The sequence below is a fragment of the Sitophilus oryzae genome, unplaced genomic scaffold (assembly GCF_002938485.1).
Source record: "Sitophilus oryzae breed Bouriz unplaced genomic scaffold, Soryzae_2.0 scaffold_808_pilon_pilon, whole genome shotgun sequence".
NCBI classification, from domain to species: Eukaryota; Metazoa; Arthropoda; class Insecta; order Coleoptera; family Curculionidae; genus Sitophilus; species Sitophilus oryzae.
Genome location: NW_022147426.1, coordinates 4,783,874 through 4,794,744, shown reverse-complemented (window position 1 = coordinate 4,794,744; position 10,871 = coordinate 4,783,874). Strand labels below are relative to the sequence as shown.

Below are 10,871 nucleotides of genomic sequence, written 5' to 3'. Positions count from 1 at the left end.
TGTATTACATCTTTTATAAAATAATCTAAATAAAGTTTAGAAAGCTGTAAAACACAGAATTGCATCTGCTTGTAGCTGCTTTAATTAGTGAAATATTTAATGAAGAATAACTAGTGAAATTTATATTGATAATCAGCTGATTTTTTTCTTGAAACTGATCTAAAACCTAAAAATTAAAATACTGGTTCCTTGTTTTTTTAAGTTTGTGAAATATTTCTCTATAGTCTATGTTATTAATTGTGCATTAATTATTTTTTTCTAAATATATTTGCATTTATTTTATAAAAGCACTTGTTAGATGTATTAGATTAGATGTTGTTTTTACAAAAGATTCATTTAAACAAAATAATTACATTTAGAAAATTAATATAGGTAGTTTATTGTTTTTGATAGTTTTTCCGAAGCTAGTAAATTTTGCTTGGTAATTCACTGATTTTATTTATTTCTTAGAGACTATGTGCTTGGGGTTGATAAACTATAATATCTTTTTGTTGCTTCTGGCAATATTTTCAAATAGTTTACTGATACTTTATTGACTTTTCACCCACTATTAATCTCTACAGAAATATGTATATATTTTTATTTATTTATAAGAATTTTTAAGCAATATTATCGGCTGTTTTTTTTTAATAATGGTACTTTATTGTAATATTTTATTTATACTCTGTTACACTCTGTCTCTATGACTTATCTGTTTTATCTATCTATATTTATTTTTTAAATACTTTTTTATTAAATAGCTATTGCAATTACTTGGTAACAGTTTTTTTAGTACCTATAGATATACCTATAGAGTGAACGAAAATTACAATTTTATTCATCCACTCTTTCAAAAATAGACACACCAAGATTTTCAAATATTTAATGATATTTTACTATTTCTTCGTCCATTACTAATTTCTACAGAAATATGTTTTATATATTTTTGTTCTTTTTTGGACATTATTTGGTATAGAAATTTTTAAGAAAAACTATTAGCTGTTTTCAGTGATATAATTTTATTAGATTTTCCTAAAATAATGCTACTTTCATAATTTCATACATAATATATTTTTTAAATCATTTTTTATTAAATAGTTATTTAAATTTCTTGATCACAATTTTTATTAGCATTCCCTTTTTCAAAAACAGAGATTTTGAAATATTTTACTGGTGTTTTATTAATTTTTCGTATTCACTACTAATCTCCACAGAAATATGTGTATATTTATTTTTTTTATAACATTTGTACTTATATACATTTTTATGAAAAAATATTAGCTGATTTCAATGATATAATTTCATAGGATTTTTTTAAAATAGTGTAATGTGTACTTTACTCTAATTTTATTTTTTTATACTTCGTTCTTTTTGGCTTACTTATTTATCTATATTTATTTTTGAAATTATTTTTAATTAAATAATTTTTTTAATTTCTTTGTTAATTTTTTTTTGGAACTCATAGGTGTATAGGGTCTCAACCAAAATTACAATATTATTCACCCACTTTTTCAAAAACAGCTCACACTATGAAAAGTTAATTTTTTATAGTCAAATCACATTTTTCTAAATTGAGAATAATTTTTGGTTATTGTATGCAGTATACAGGGGGTTCACGCAGCTATTTAACGTATAATATTTTTTAATACAGGTTGGTAACTTTTTTCTCTATAAACATTTTTTCTCTGTCATATAGAGTGGTTAAAAGTTAATAAGACCTACACTCTTTAACGCCCTGTATAACTGAGATGTTTTATTGAAGCGCGAATACTGAGATATTTATTTTAAATTTTTAGATTTACATATGTTTTTTATTTTTAACTTTCAATGACTCCATCGTTATATCCATGATTATTATTCAAGACTATATATTATTAAAAGCCAGAGAGGGTTGTTTGGGGTCTTTTTGTAAGTTTTTTTCTGTTTTCTTTTTTCAGATCGCAATCGAATGGGGACACACAATTGTAATTACCAAACTACACTTACTTTACCCATGCAGACGGCTCATGGAATGCTATCACGTGAAAATCCATCAACGCTCCCAGCTAGTAAGCGTGCGGTTTAATGTCTCTACTATCAGGATCTAAAGACATGACCGCTGAGTTCGTGTTAGATTAATCCGTCGTTTTACATAGTCTGGGTTCAATATCACAAGTGTCACTATTTTTCTCTAACGCAAATAAAACTCTATAAGAAATGTTTATAGACTTTTATCCATGAAAACAGAGATTTTCATCTCTATATTTTAAAGTATGATTAAATTAAATAAATGTCACTTTAACAGAATCTTTCACATGAAGTATCCAATAAATGCCAGTACTTTTTAGTGCTAGTATTTTAATATAATAAATACGAGTACTTTTTAGTGCTCGTATTTTTCTAAAATCGATAGACACAAAAAAGCAGCGTTGCGGGGTGGTTGCGATGCAATCTGTGGGCTGTGGGGACTGTCGCGAGGGGCCAGTCTCGGAGGCCTGGGATTGTTTCGCCCTGGATTCGTTCGCATATTATTACAGCCCCGGTAACAGGCCGGGGTTCCCAGGTGCTCGTTGCGTTGTAGTCTGCGAGTGGGTATGTTATTCGACCGCTCCATTACCGGGCGTAAGCTTATAACATGCTATGCAGGCTATCCCATGGGGCCGGGTTGTTGTCCTAAACGTAAAGGGTGTCTGGGGAGTGGGGCTCAGCTCAATTAGAGGACTAGGAGGCTCGTAAAGGGGTGCAGTGGGTTGGGATCATCTGGCACTCTTGGACCGGAAAGGGCAGGTAAACGCTGGTCCTCGAGTGTGGGGAATGTGGCAGAAGACGTTACGTTAAATTGTCCGATCGGAACGTCATAAAACTATGTGGTTATTCTCAGCCTCCGATGTCGCCTTGCTAATTAACCACCAATATAAAGCTTTTACTAGTAAAAGTCTTTATATTTTTACTTCTCCTCTCGAAACTGGAAAAACGCAGGCATATAAACTTGTTTTCCGGGTTGCCTCGTTACTCGAAAAATAAAAACCGTCGTCGAATGGTTTTTTCTCGACGACACCGTCAAATTCTTAATCTGATTCTTTTTGAGCTGGGTCGCCCTGTAGCCCGGTGATTTTTGGTCTGGCCAGGGTTCCAAGGAACAAATGTCCTCAGGAATGGAGGATCAAGCTGGTATCGGAGGGTCGAGGCTTGGCCAAGATTCCGTAAAGGTTCGAATTGACTGGAACATCACCCGCCGTGCCTTTGGGTCTCTCCGGTGTTCTGGTCTGTCCATTTAAACGGTTTACGTAGGTTCTATTTCTTGGAGTTATGACCAGTTAAAACCTATTTTTTCTAAAACTTTAACGGCATATGTGCCAGGAAATCGGACCTTCAATAAACCACTCATTTTGCTAAGTATTATTGTAACAAAAATTCGTGTTTTTTATTTTATCAAGTCTCGGTAGTGCTGAATGGGGAGTGCTAAGGTAATGGAGGTACATATCTTTTCTTATTTTACTGTTTAGTGCTAGTCTGGTCTCTAACGTGGAATCGAGAGTGTTAAGGCAATGGAGATTCCAAGTCTTTCATTGTTCTAGTGTTTTCTTTTTAGCGTTGTTTGGGATTAGGTTCGCACTAAAATTTCTAAAGAATATAATTTTTTACTTTCTGCAATTTTAAACTAAATTTAATCACCCTATTCTAGTCTCTGTAAGGTTGAATCGAGAGTGCTAAGGCAGTGGAGATTCCAAGTCTTTCACTGTTCTAGTGTTTTCTTTTTAGCGTTATTTGGGATTAGATTCTCTCTCATAAAAATTGAGTTCACAACCTTTCTTATTTTAGCGTTTCCTGTTCAGTGTTATTTGAGACTATATTCTTTCCCAAAATTTAAAATGATGCTATTCTAGTCTCTGTAATGTTGAATCGAGGATGCTACGACAATGGAGGTTCACAGCCTTCCTTGTTTTAGGTCTTCTTTTTAGCGTTATTTGGTGTTAGGATATTTCTAAAAATTCTAAACAATATAATTTTAAACAATAATCACCCTATTCTAGTCTCAGTGATGTTGGATCGAGGGTGCTACGGCAATGGAGGTTTACAGCCTTCCTTGTTTTAGGTCTTCTTTCTGGCGTTAATGGGATTATAATAGATTCCCTCTCTTAAAAACTAAAATAAAAAACATAATTTTTGTTTAAAATAATCTTTTTTACATGGTCTCTTGTGAATGGATGATACAATTACGATCGAAGAGTAACAGCCTTCTTGTTTTAGTATTCCCATTCACGTATAAATTAAGTAAATTCATTCTCTGATTTAAACTGTTTTATTCTCTATATTTTTATATAATTTCAAATCAAACTTATAATAATTTTTATTTAGTTTACTGGTCTTTGAGATGAATGAATTGATAATGCTAAAGTAGTGCCGGTTCCAGTCTGGCGTTATTTTAGGGTTTTCTTTTCACTGTTGTAAGAGATTGGAATAAGGGACCATTTCTTTTTTAAATTTTGCTCTGCCCCATTACATTTTTCTCTGCTCTATCGCTGTATCTAAACGATATTTTTGAGCACAACTCTCTATCTTATCTAAACTAATTTTCCTAATAATCTCATGTCAAAGCGATAGAGCTCTTTCAAAATATAAAATTTACCCTGGATGGACAGCCAGCACTGAGGGGGAGGGACATATACTTCTTGACGTCTAATCGGAATGATGGGACGGGCCGTAGTCCAGCATATTCAGCCTAGTGTCAGTGTTAGTGAGGTAAGTCTGAACACACACCTGTCCAGTTCTTTTCCATAAATCTAATTCAGAAATATTTCTATCTTTCCAGAACTATGATCGTGTACGCAGCGCGTGTTATTTGTGAATTTAGTCGGTCTGTCTTTTTAGATGTCCCGCTGCTAAAAAGTATTTCCAGGTTCTGTCGATCCTGATGACGCGATAAATGGGGTTCCCCAGGGACCGTCCGTAGTTCCTGAGGAACCAGGGGCGTCCTTCTGCCCCCGCGGTGTGACGACACTGCTTTTTACGCCGTGTGGCAGGAATCGCCAGTAAAAGAACGTGGAATGGAGGTGAGTTGAATTTATTCTGGACTTGGGCATCTTTACTGATCTTCTTTTTATCGTTGTTTCAGTATGCAGATGAAGAGGAAATGTAGAAGAACCATTTCTAAAGCATAATTATAACGGTCGCGTCGGTTCGTGGTTCTGGGGCTGTTCTAAGGCTTTTCACAGCATTTTAAGGTCATACTTTTTATTTGCGTTCATACTTTATTTATTTCGAATCATATATAATCCTTTGTATTTCTTGTCGTTTGTAAAAATCACAAGAAATAATATCTTTAATTTTTTTCGAGGTGTCTATTTTTCAAAATAATTTAAACCCAATTTGGCTTTTACAATGTGATGTTTAATTTATTATTGAAAAACATTTTTTTGGCTCAAAGTTTAATGAAATACATATGTGCCAGGAAATCGGATCTTCATTTAACTATTTTTTTTCAAGTGTTTTTATAACAAAAATTATTCTTTTTTATATTTTTATCTATAGTCTCGGTAGTGTTGAATGGAAAGTGCTAAGGTAATTGAGGTTCACAGCCTTTTTTATTTTGATGTTTTCTGTTTAGTGTTATTTGGGATTAGATTTTCTTTCTAAAAATCCTAAAGGATATTATTTTTATTTTCTGTAATTTTAAACTAAATTTAATCACTCTATTCTAGTCTCTGTAATGTTGAATCGAGAGTGCTAAGGCAGTGGAGATTCCAAGTCTTCCATTGTTTTAGTGTTCTCTTTTTAGCGTTATTTGGGATTAAATTTTCAAAAACTTTTCAAAAAAATCTAGAAGACATAATTTTTATTTTCTGTAATTTTAAACTAAATTTCAAAGAATAACCACTTTATTCCAGTCTCTGTAATAGTTTTCTGTAGGGCATTGTCATAGGATTAAATCTAATTTTTTCTATCATCATTTTACTATTTTTTTTAATTATTCTCTAATTGCATTTACATTTAAAAAAAAGACGTGAGGTATCAGGTTTCTTAATAAACTTGTACGTTTATACTAAAACCATTCAAAATATTTTCAATTTTGTTCATGTTTAATATAATAAAACTTAAATTTCACAATTTTAAAATAATGCATTAATTGTATTTTCGAGTAAAGTAAATTCTCGTTGAAAATAAAATTAAGTCATATTTTCCTCATTTATTATTATTCAATCTCTAGAGTTTTCTATACAGATTTATCTCGTTAAAGACACCTTAAATCTTTCTTGTTACCTATAGTAGTAAATATATATTTTTTGTGGCCTTGAGATGTCCGATGTGCAAGGTCTCAGTCGTAGTACCTTCTTCACTAACTGTTGCCTTAAGGTACTCTTGTCCTTAAGGCTGTTTCTGAGGAGGCACGACGATTGGTGCAGGCCTGGAACGAAGATTTTCTGGAAAAGGACAGTAGGATGGACAGCATGGAACGAGATAAAATCAGGTATTTTATAAGATTTATTTCTTGTTTTATTATTTTCAACTAACGTATTTTTTCTGTTGTTTCAGGTTAGTGAGCGTATATTTCTTGTGCCCGGGATGCACGTCGTGGGGAATGCTCTGCAAAAAAACGTAAGTTTTTTTAAATGTACATTTTCTTGGTTTATTTGGTCGTTCGTTTATTTCCCTGGAGATGGCGTGAGCGCGGTCCTGCAGGAGCTAAAGTCACCTGTGGGGCCCCTCACAGAAGCGAAGCAGAGTGTTGAGTCGACCTCTACCGGGGCTAAAGTCCCCTGTATGAGCGTCCTCACAGAAGCACGTTGGGTTGAGATCCGCAGGGGCTAACGTCCTCTGTGGAGGCTCCTCACAGAAGCAATGAACATGCTTTCCTCTCGAAAGCAGCAGAGGTCCATTGGGTTGTTATGTCTATCGGTCTTTTTATTGGGTTGTTATGTCTATCGGTTTTTCTTAAGAATCTATTTGATGTTCTTATAGCTCTGTTCATATTATCTCAGTCAAATTAAAATCTAGAAAATCTCTAACAGTTATTTCTATTTTATTAAATTAAACATGTAGGTGTAGGTAATTTTCTTTCACTTCTTAATTTTTTTAACTCACTTTTATTTAATTATTACTATTTTAGAGTAAACGCATGTCAGTATCTAGCATTTCGATAACTAAAGGTCTAATACAAATAGTCTAAATTTTCTAAATTTATTTTTATATTTCCAATTCAAGTTTAGATATAATTCTAGGCCCCAGAATAAAAGGTATCAAGTTTTTTAAGTTGTGTAGTAGAGATTTTTATGGCTTTCTAGGTCACTATTAGCATTAGTATTTTCTGTAATTTTAAACTAAATTTAATAGAATAATCATCCTATTTTAGTCTCTGTAATGTTGAATCGAGGGTGCTAAGATAATGAGGATTCCAAGTCTTTTATTGTTTTAGTGTTTTCTTTTTAACGTTATTTGGGATTAGATTCTGTCTGATTTAAACTATTTGAAAAAAAACTTTTATTAACTATAATTAATATCATTCTACATATTATCTTAGTCAAATTGAAATCTAGAGAATATCTAACAGATATTTTTATTTTCTTAAATTAAACGTGTTGGTGTAGGTAACTCTCTATAACTTCCTAATTTTTTAACTCACTTTCTTTTACTTATTACTACTTTAAATAATGAATAAACTCTTGCCAATATCTAAGCATTTCAATAACTAAATTTTCAATACAAATAGTCTAAACGTTTTAAATTTATTTTTGTATTTTCAATTCAAGTTCAGGTATGATTCTAGGGCCTAGAAAAAAGGAATCGAGTTTTTTAGTAGTGCAGTAGAAATTTTTAGGACTTTTTGAGGTCATCATTAGTTCAAGTTTAAGGTTTTGAGGTTCAAAACTTAACAGGGTCGTATCTAAGTCTGGTTTAATTTCTTACAAGAGTAGGTCTTGGCGCTCTACAAAGACTGATAACCTCTATGAGCTTCCAGTTTGAGTCGACATCTTCAGATGATTTTTGTAGGGTTCTTGTGTCTTATAGATTCGCTCTGGTTGAAGATATAGATACTTTATTTGAAGCTGTATACAACAGGTTAGAGTCATTTCGGAGCCAAATTGAGGTCTACACAATCTCTATGTATATGGTAGTCTTTTTTTTGATACTAGTTTTTACAGGTATTGGTATGAGCCAAATAGGGAGCCACAGCAGCCAGTTTGAATCGATGCCTGCAGAATATTTTTGTGGGGTTCTTGTGTTTCATAGGTTCACATGGGTTGAAGTTTTACAACGTTTGAAGCAAGAATGGGAATATAATGATCCATAAGTACGATGCTTCCCAGGAACTACTGCAGCCTACTTGATTTAACGCCTTTAGAAGATTATTGTATGGTTCTTCTTGTCTCTTATAGATTTACGTTGATTGAAGATCTACTTTGTTTGAAGCTCTATGCAACAGGTTAGACAGTCATGTCGAAGCCATATTGAAGTCCACAGAATTTCTACGTATATGATATTCTTTTGTTGTTCTTATTTTTTACAGCAGTAGTTCAAGATGCTCTAGTACTATCAGTCTTTGTATGAGTCTCCAAGGAACCACAGCAGAGTCATTTTGAGTAGTTATCGTTAAGGTCATCTGAATGTCTTACAGGTTCACGTTGGCTCATGTTCAGTGTTTCAATTTTTTCAGCTCCAAGCTCTTCAGGGACTAACGTTCTCTGTATGAGCTGCACTGTAGGTATTGTGGATTGGTTGTTGCATATCCTTTTTTTCAGGAATATATCTGGAATTTTTGGGAGGGTAGTGTTGAGTGATGTGAAGATATCAGACAGATTATGAGTGTAAAAAATATATTGTGATATATAGGGTGGCCCAGAAATAAGTGCAAGTATTTTAACGGGTGGTAGATCTCGATAAAAGAAACATATTTTCTCTATACCGTTTTTCAAGTAAGTCCAAAATATCGGAGTTATTTTATTTTGAAAATTTCCAAAAAAATGTTTTTTGTGCTAAAATTTTGGGAACCACTGGATCTTTTCTGGATTTTCTTTCTTGTAAATTTAATCTAATACCTATATGTTGCCATATTATCAAGAAGTTCTGTTTTTTAACTAAAAACTAAAAAAATTTCCAAAGATTTTTTTCAAAAATTTCGAATTTTCAAATTTGTTTTTCGCGAAAAAAACTCATAGGCGTGTTTCTGGGCTTGAACTATACTACCAGTTAAAATACTTGCACTTACTTCTGGGACACCCTGTATACTACAGGCAAGACGCAATATCCCCAAAGCTGTTTACAGCAACGCTAGAAAAAATCTTCCGTCAACTGGACTGGACCAATAAAGGATTAAAAATAGATGGGGAATATCTTAACTATCTAAGATTCGCTGATGACATAGTCCTAATTGCCAATAGTCTTGAAGAACATCAAGCCCAAATTTTATCATAGTGTTTGTTGAACAATCTGTTGATGAGGATTACAGGTAAGAAAGTATCTTCTTACAACTTCATAATTTTCTAGATTTCTAAATATGTTTTTTTATTTTTTAGATAAAATCATCTGCATCGAAACTGAAGTGTACAAATAAAATATATTGGATGTCTAAGTAAGAAATTATTTTATGAAAAAAAAAACGTATAAATATGTGGCAATAAATTTGTGAGTTATTTTGGTAAACCATAATATTTACTATTATAAGACAAAATTCTAGTTTATAATTATATTTGTATTTTTATAGTCATTGTATCAATACTAATACTTTTTTCTTTTTTGTATCAAACTTCTAGGGAATATTTATCGGAAATCTGAAACCAATTATATTTTCCTTCACCATAAAGTCAAGAAAATCTTGGAAAATGGAAAAAAGAAGTAAATATATAGGCATGGATAGGAGAAGAAGATAACATTTTCAGATATTTGTAGCAGCTACCAAATTATTTTGGTTTTTAAAATAGCTACTCGCTACGGTGAGAACGACAAGCAATTATTATTTTATATTATTTTTTAACCTCTTATTGTTACCTTTTCTTAATTATATAATAATCTTTATTTAATATTTTAGGTTAAAACTATGTTGGATGTTCCTTCTTGCAAGAATTTGAAGATGGGAGGCAGTTGTGAAGCGATGGTCTTACAAAAAAATAGGTAAGCATTTCGTTAACTTATCTTATTGTATCTCCTAAACTCTCTGGTTTCTCTAATATATTATTTATTGATATTTTTCTTTTCATTTTAGATAATTTTTTTTGGGAAATGTACATTAAAACAGGGAAAAATCAAAGATATAGAGTTGATAATGGACGACACAAAAGTAGGAGACTATTCTAAAGTCTGGTATCACAGGAAATATACAGTAAGTACTAAGCACTATAATTATTTTAATAGATCATGTGTGTATAGAGCGATAAATTTATATTTTATGTTGAAATAAAGGAATCATATTATTTTTTCAAAGGTTTTAAAAATGGAGTAAAAAAATTTGGTACTTTTAGAACCATACCATCTACGGTAGATTATGTTTAAAACTACATTTTTTTGTAATATAAACGCATATCCATGCAATACAATTTGAAATGATCGAAATTATTGTCCAAAAAGACTTAAATCCCCAAAAAAAATTCTATGGCACAAAATAAGACAAATGATTTTTCTAACGTTGAATTTTACTTCTGCAAGTTTAATACTAAAAATATAAATAATATAAACTACAAATAAGTAAATCTACGAAAAGATACAAGCAAAATTAAACGATAAATTCATATAAAAAAATAACAGGAACAATATAAAAAAAAATTCTAAAATAAATTTAAAAAATCTCATATCTTATTATTATCGTATTAAAAATTATTATTTACGGATTTTTTCTTATTCAGCATATATTTTTCATTTTATTGATTTTATGGAAAGCACTGTTCATTAAAATGTTGTATCCTATGTTATAGGGCTTGTTT

General features: G+C 31.6%; 1 long non-coding RNA gene across 1 annotated transcript; it reads left to right on the top strand.

The window, feature by feature from the left end:
- Positions 1–9,592: 9,592 nt before the first annotated feature.
- LOC115888772 lies at positions 9,593–10,250 on the top strand. The gene is made up of 3 exons (XR_004051308.1): positions 9,593–9,887; positions 9,983–10,065; positions 10,157–10,250. It is a non-coding gene; the product is annotated as an uncharacterized LOC115888772 (long non-coding RNA).
- Positions 10,251–10,871: the final 621 nt, after the last annotated feature.